Genomic DNA, 7632 nt, shown 5'->3' with positions numbered 1-7632 from the left:
AAGGATTCACTTAAAATAGTACGTGAGCGAACAGAGGGATCAATTGGACAGTGTTCCCGAGCAGTAGCGAGATGTGTGAGGTAAGATACACCGCTGGCGCTTTTATTTTTTCTTAATAATTTGTTTGTTTCACCCCTGACTGGTGGGACCCAACGTACTACATGGAGAGAGGTAAGGTGACTAAGGCTGCATTATTTATGCACCACTGCGGATAGTCTTACCACCAAAGCCACATGACACGATTATGATTTAAATCCCAATGACTCCCACACACACAAAAAAACACGGCATGCTTGTCACACGAATGCAGGAATGTATAAAAGGTTATTTTCCTCTCGTTGAACATAACGGGAGGGTTGTGTAGCTGGTTAGCCTGTTCGCTCATCAAAATTGAGGTCTCGGGTTCCACTCAAAAAAAAACTTGAGGTCTCGGGTTCGATAACTACACTTGAGCATAATTTGTGCCAGGAGGATTCTTCGACTGGTCAAAATGGATGGATACGAAGCTATACGATCTCGTAGTGACCATATAATCACCTCATCACGTACTCTATAAGTTGCAGCCTCGGTGCTTGTTTTCTAGGGTTTGCACGCTTCACATTCTCTCTCCAGTATATATATACACGCTAGAGCCTCAGCGCTTGTAGTTGCTCTCTTCACAGTCTCTCACCCTCTCCAGATCTAAACAAGACTTCGTTGGCCTCTCTCTCCCCTCACTGCTACTCAAAGAGCCGGTAGGATCCGTCCACAGGGAAGGGAAGGAGGCTTAACGCTGTTACCGTTGGCGAGGGAGGGAATCCACTACCGGCACAACTGTTCACTTTCACCCAGTGGCGGCGCGGGAGGGCCTCCGACCTCTTCTTCTTCGCCGCCATCCCGTCACCCACCGAACCACGCCCCAAGAACCTTAAGGTATAATTTAGTTATTCCACATGCATTGCTCTAGCTGCATGTATACCATGAATCTAGGACGTGGTTAAAAGAGGAAAGGAGTGGGGGAAAGCAGTGGGAAAAGTGGTTCAAAGAGGAAGGGAAGGGGGAAAGTTGTATAGCATGAATCTAGGACGTGGTTCAAAGAGGAAAGGAATGGGGGAAAGTAGTGGGGAAAGTTGTATGGCATAAATCTAGGACGTGGTTCAAAGAGGAAAGGAAGGGGCGAAAGTACTAGTACAGACTGGCTATCCAGCACCTACGTTGGTCGAAAAGGGAAAACAATGACAAACGCAGTACGCACATCTGTAACAAACTGATCTTTTGTTTTGGGGGACAAGGCTGTAGAGTTTGAGCAGGACTAGATTGGATGCGCTCACATTGGAAAAGGTGTCTAAAGATAACAAAACTGGGACAAACACAAATATGCTCCTTGGTTGTTTGTTCTTTGTTGCAACAGACTGTGCATGACCACAATACATTGGTAGATGCACATGGTGCTGGTGTGTCCACTATCCCGTGCAACTCTTTAGCTGTTGTTAATCTAAGGCCCTGTTTGGTTAAGAACTCCCTAGTCCCTACCTACTTGGTTCCAGGGACTAAACATGGACTAGAGGTTATTAAATGACATGCTAAAAGACCATGTTACCCCTAGTAATGAACTAATAGAGACATGGTGCGATGCGCGGCAGGGGAAACTGTTGGAAAAAGTGCCAAAAAGACTCCCTTGGGGTCTTCTTTCTTTAGTCCCAAAAATGCCCACTTTTAGTCCCTAAAAGTCCCTCCTGTTTGGTTTAGATGGGACTAACACGGAGTTTTTTTAGTCGCGACCAAAATGTCCCTTTAAACAAACACCCTCTAATAATGCCGCTGGAAAATTGATGCAATGCCACAGTTAAAAGCAAATTACATGTTTAACGAATTTTATTGTTAATATAATCTCTATGTTAATATTAATCAATGCCACCGTTTGTGAAATGCTACTGCCTTGCTTTCTTTCCCATTTAGATAAGGTAGATGCTTCTTTTTGTTGGCTTCTGTGTCATCCATCGTTATTGACCACTAGTTGTTTCCTTTACACCTCTGTGTAAACAGGGTTATCTACTTGACCTCGTTGCCATTGTGACCTTTTGTTGCACTGTACAAAACACTATTGTTTTAAGAGTGTTTTGTGCAGTTCAACCAAAATGTCACACCGACAATGCTGCTTGATTGCTTGATCTTAGTGGAACTGCACAAGAGGAGATCTTACTTCCTATCCGTGTTGGAAAATTTGGTTCAGATCTTCTTCTTGTGAGTTGTTTGAATTCTGCATCATGAGAGGTCAGTACTAGCCTTCTTTCACATGGTTTTGTAGTGTGCTTTCATATGTTGTGCTACTTGTATGGTAATGTTGCTTGATTTTGGTGAATTCACAAATGGAGACAAGACTTCCAATATGTATGTGCATCGTAATATCCTATTGAGGTAAGATAAGGATATTTCACAACTGTTGGCATGTATTTTGCCACTTTCATCAGAAAATTAATGTTATTTTTAGTGCTATACTTGTGCTCCCTAATTGACATGCAAAATCTTACATTGAAGGCAAAGCTTGTCTGTTATTGAACCAAGTGATGAAGGGGAAGAACAAGCGAAAAAACAAAAATCAACTCCCGGTGCTGTAATGAAGTACTAGAACTGTGATGACACAAGTAATAATATAGTTTTGCATTTTACTTTATTGCTATGGCTGGAACGAGCAATTGTTTTGCCACTGATTTGATGACACTCTTAATGTAATACGTAATTATCTATACTTGTGCAAACAGGGATCTTCTTTGAAGATACCATATATTTTAGTGAAAGTGCACAAGAAGATGTTGGAAACATTAAACTAATTGAGGACTATATAGTAAGCATGGCCACCACAGTAGATAGCAACAGATGGTCCGGGAGAAGTACTTCATCTGTATGCTCTACACAATAAGCCTCCTGACAAGGGTTGGTACTCACCCACTGATTTCATCCATATGATTGAGATTTGTCATCTCTATTGGTGTTGTACTACTGTTTAGATACTGTCATGAAAAAGTAGTATTGTCCTTGAGATGTGCTTCATCTGTGCTGTTTTAAATAGAAAAAAGTCCATTTTACTACCCTGAATAAAGTGGGTGGTTTACTTTACCCCCTGATCTTATTTTCGGCTTCTTCCACCCCCCAAACAAACCAAAACCGGACAAAAAAACCCTGGCTGGTTTGTCTCCACCCGCTGTTGATGTGGCAGTGGTCAACGGTGGTTTTGACCCGGGTGGGGCCCCCTTGTCAGGTCTCTCTCTCGCTCTCTCTCTCTCTCTCTCTCTCTCCAGATGGTTTTTCTCTCTGCACCCGCCAGCGACCAGAGCAGGGCCAGGCGGGGTCGGCAAGAGGCGGTGGTGGCAACCACCGGCGGTTGGTACTCGGGATAGGATCACGCGGCCGCGGGATGGCGTGGCCGGCGGGATCGGTGAGACTGCAGCGGCGGGGGCCGGGTAAATCCGCGGCGGCGCAGGACGGGATCCTCTGGAAGGACGCCGGCACGATGGCGGGCAGAGGTCGGTGGCTCCTGGTGACACGATGAGGGAGGTGGGGCGCGGGTGGCTCGCGGCGGCAGGCTAGCGTGGCCGGCGGGGTCGACGAGGCAGTGGTGCGTCGATCCGCAGCGGCGCGAGACGGGACTTCTCTGGTAGGACGCCGGCTCCTAGGCGACGCGATGGGGAAGGTAGGGTGCGGGTGGCTCGGGCCCAGGCCGAGCTCCTTCTAGCAGCGGTGGATCCGGCCGAGAGAGAGAGAGAGAGAGAGAGAGAGAGAGAGAGAGAGAGAGAGAGAGAGAGAGAGAGAGAGAGAGAGAGAGACTTGACAAGGGGGCCCCACCCGGGTCAAAACCACCGTTGACCACTGCCACATCAGCAGCGGGTGGAGACAAACTAGCTAGGGTTTTTTGTCCGGTTTTGGTTTGTTTGGGGGGTGGAAGAAGCCGAAAATAAGATCATGGGGTAAAGTAAACCACCCACTTTATTGGGGGTAGTAAAATGGACTTTTTTCTTTTAAATATTTCCTTTCCTTTTTTCCGAGCAAACAGGGATGCTAGCATTTAGTAGTCCTCTGAAGAAGAAAATGGAGTACGTGAAGTGACTAGTTGCGATTATGCCAAGATGAAGAAGCCATGTCTATCTTCACATCAGGAGCGGTTGAAGGATGGTTACATTACTCCCCACAAGACCAAACTAACCTCAGCTCAGAAGGACTGACAAATCTCCATTTTTTGCTGTGATGCGCGAGTACAATGTTGTTCTAGGATTCTTTCTGGCGAGTTCCATTTTTCTAAAAATGTGCTCTACATGGACCATGTAGGTGCCTGTTTAAACTGTCAATTCATAGTACAGTTTGCTTTATACTAATCACTTTTTTTGTATTTGTGCAAATAGGGGTGCTCAGCTTGATTTCAATGGGAACTACACAAAATGTTCATGAATAAATCGAATCATTCATTTCCACCACAAGGAAGGAGGTGCCGATAAGTTCAAGGCATTGCAACATATAAGGGCGAAATCATACAAGCTACGGGCGAATTTGGTTGATTTTTGTGGAACTGCACAAAAAGAACAGCTGGTTTATGTAGCATGAGGTGACATGTCAATGTCCGAACTGATGGCAAACCCTGCCCATTCCATAATCGTAGGCATTTGATATTTTGGAATGGGACAACCTTGTCAAATTTTGCTCATTGATTTTAGCAAGACATCCGTTTGATATCTTCGAATGGGACACCCTTTGCTGTCAGCAGCGTCGATCATTTTTTTCTTTATTCTTTAGTTGTGAAGTAAATATTTCCTATGACATGTGAGTCACTGAGATGCATAATCATAGATTGTTTTGAATGTTCTCTATGAATTGCCAGCCCTGTGTGTTTGATTGCAATGTACAGAAATGCTAAAAAGCTCCTCAAACTCTTTGTACTCCTTCTGTTCCTTTTTACTTTGCACATTGTGAAAGTGCATACTTTTTTCTATAAGATTGGTCAAAGTAGAGATACTTTGACTGCAGACAAAACTTGTATGCAGACTATAAATGACCGGAGGTAGTACATGCGAAACTGCGGCAAACGAGGTGATCACCCTGGGAATAATGCTAGCACGTATTGTTTTGCATGTTCATCCAATGCAAGTGATACATGAATTCGAACTAATCGAAATAAATTCATTCATACATGGTCGGATTTCATATAAACATGTCGGATTTCATTACATTTCATACATTCTTCAACTAAAAAGGGGTGCGCTGGAGGTATAATTAATTAACCGAAGCTACCCACCCGTGTTCCGCTCAGCCGAATAGAAGCTTCAGTGACTTAACTGCAGGTGCAGTTGCGTAATTGACATGTGGCCTATTGGTCCCACGTGTGAGTAAGACAACTACACCAGCAGTTAAGTAGAAGCAGCATTCTTCTCCAGCACAGCTCTCCAACTCCACGTCGCCGCCAAGAAGCTAACCGGCCGTCAATGGTCAACCCGCCTAGCTTGGCTTCAACTAGAGGGTAGCAGCGGTGGCCTTACTTGGACCCGAGCGGCAGCGACCTACCGTGTTCTACTCTTCCTTGTTTTCTGTGTCTCGCGGCCTCATTGGCAGCGGGGCGGGGCCTTGGCGGAGCTGGCGATGTCCTCTATGTCGTTGTCAGCAGGCGGCACCTCGGCGGAGCGGTGGAAATCCTCCCCCTTGTTGCCAGCAGGGTGGGGCCTTGGCTGAGCCGGTGATGTCACCTTCCTCGTTGTTGGCGGGGCGGGGCCTCGGTGGAGCCGGCGGTGTCCTCTGCCTCGTTGTTGGCACCATAGGGCCTCGGCGGAGCACGGCCTCGTTGACGCCAACGGAGCGGACACTCGTCAGAGTTGGCATTGTCCTCTGCCTCGTCCTCGCACTCGCCAAACAGCGCCTCGCCCGCTTCATCACCCTCTTTGTAGGCGAACGTAGCCTCCGCCACCCGCATGCGGTACCGCCAGCGCTTGAGGCAGACCTCGCGGGAGGAGCGGTACGAGTCGAGCAGCACCTCCTGCTCCGCCCGCTCCGGGGTGATCTGCTCCTCCGCCTGCATGTGCTCCTGGAGGAGATGGTGGTTGTAGGCGGCATCGGCCTGCGCCTGCCAGAACTGCTCCTCACACATCTGCCTCACCGTGTCCATATATTGGGCAAGGGCCTCGCCGATGATCATGGTGCAATGCACCGGCTCGTCGACTACCATGTTCTCCATTGGGACGTCGTCGTCCTCCGGCTGCCTGCCGGCCAGTCGGTTGGCAGCAATGGCTGCCATCTCCTTGTGGTCCGTCGTCCGCTCGTCCCGAAGAGCGCTGGAGCGTGAGGAAGCCATGGTGGGCAGTAGTGGTGTGGACAGGAGAAAGGGAACGGATGCAGATGACTGCGGCTATGGCCGGCGCAGTAGTTTATATAGCAATGGTGGGCGACGGAGGGACGGACGTGTGGCGCCAGAGTAGCCGCCTCGGCAACTGCGTATCATTAATGTGGGCGGCAGATGGACAGACATATGGCAATTGTGTCATTTGAAGGTGGAGCAATCGCCTGCACCGAGAAGCGGGGCAGGCGGCGCTGACTGTTTCGGGAAGAAAGCGCGCGCGGGCGAGGAGATGACTTTACTTGGAGAGGATGACAATGGGGACCCACCAGGGCCATAGCCTCACGTACGCAAGTGCCTCCTTATTATATACTCCCTCCGTTCCTTGATATAAGGTGTATAGATTTTTGAGAAAAAATCTGAAATATGAGGTGTATTGTGTTGCACCACTCATTTGGATAATTTTTTTAAGGATTTGATTACATTTCCTTATATTAGGCAATCTCCTCTATTTTCTCATGTTAACTAGTCAGGTCTAATCTCGCCCAAAATTTGTGAAATTATCCCTCCATGTGCGTTCTTTAATATCCGTGCCAAAAACTATACACCCTACATCTAGTAACGGAGGGAGTATATATATATATATATAATTTTTTTTGCTTCCTCCTGGTTCCCTGACATCACGGTCCCACACCATTGTCAACCTATGTACTCCCTCCTTTCCGGTTTATAGGGCTTATCTCAAAATTTTAGTTTTTCTATTTTATAAGGCTCAATTTTGTTGTTTTCCATCACATGTTCAGATTCCAAGGTGCATTAAAACATTGCATGCAAGTATTAAGAGAAAATTAACTAATGCATGTACTTTATGCATGCATGCATTGCAATTAATGCATTGATAAACATAATTTTTTTAGGATAACAGGCGCATTAATTAGGTGCTTTTGCAAAACTACAAAAAGTATTCCACCACTCGCCATCTACCTTGATTGGTGAGATTTTTGAATTGATCACTATAAACCGGAAAGTAGGGAGTAGTCAATAAACGAGAGAATTGTGCAAGAAGCGACCGACAACTGGGACCAAGCAGCTCGAGCAGTATTTGTGTTTTTGAGGTGTGAGCACTTCAGAGGTTTTTGATGTTTAGCCTAGATATTAATTTTCTCCTCTGAACAACAACAAAAACATCCCTGCAGGTATTAACTAGGCGGACTGTGGCCTGTCTAGCCCAGGCCAGATATCCAGCCCAGATATTAATTTTTTTCAAGCTGAAAATGGCTAGCCCAGCTATACTTTTTTTTAGGAATACCCAGGCAAGGTCAAGTTGTTATTCTCCGCCC

This window comes from Triticum dicoccoides, chromosome 4B (assembly GCF_002162155.2).
Source record: "Triticum dicoccoides isolate Atlit2015 ecotype Zavitan chromosome 4B, WEW_v2.0, whole genome shotgun sequence".
NCBI classification, from domain to species: Eukaryota; Viridiplantae; Streptophyta; class Magnoliopsida; order Poales; family Poaceae; genus Triticum; species Triticum dicoccoides.
Note: the sequence above shows the minus strand (reverse complement) of the source record.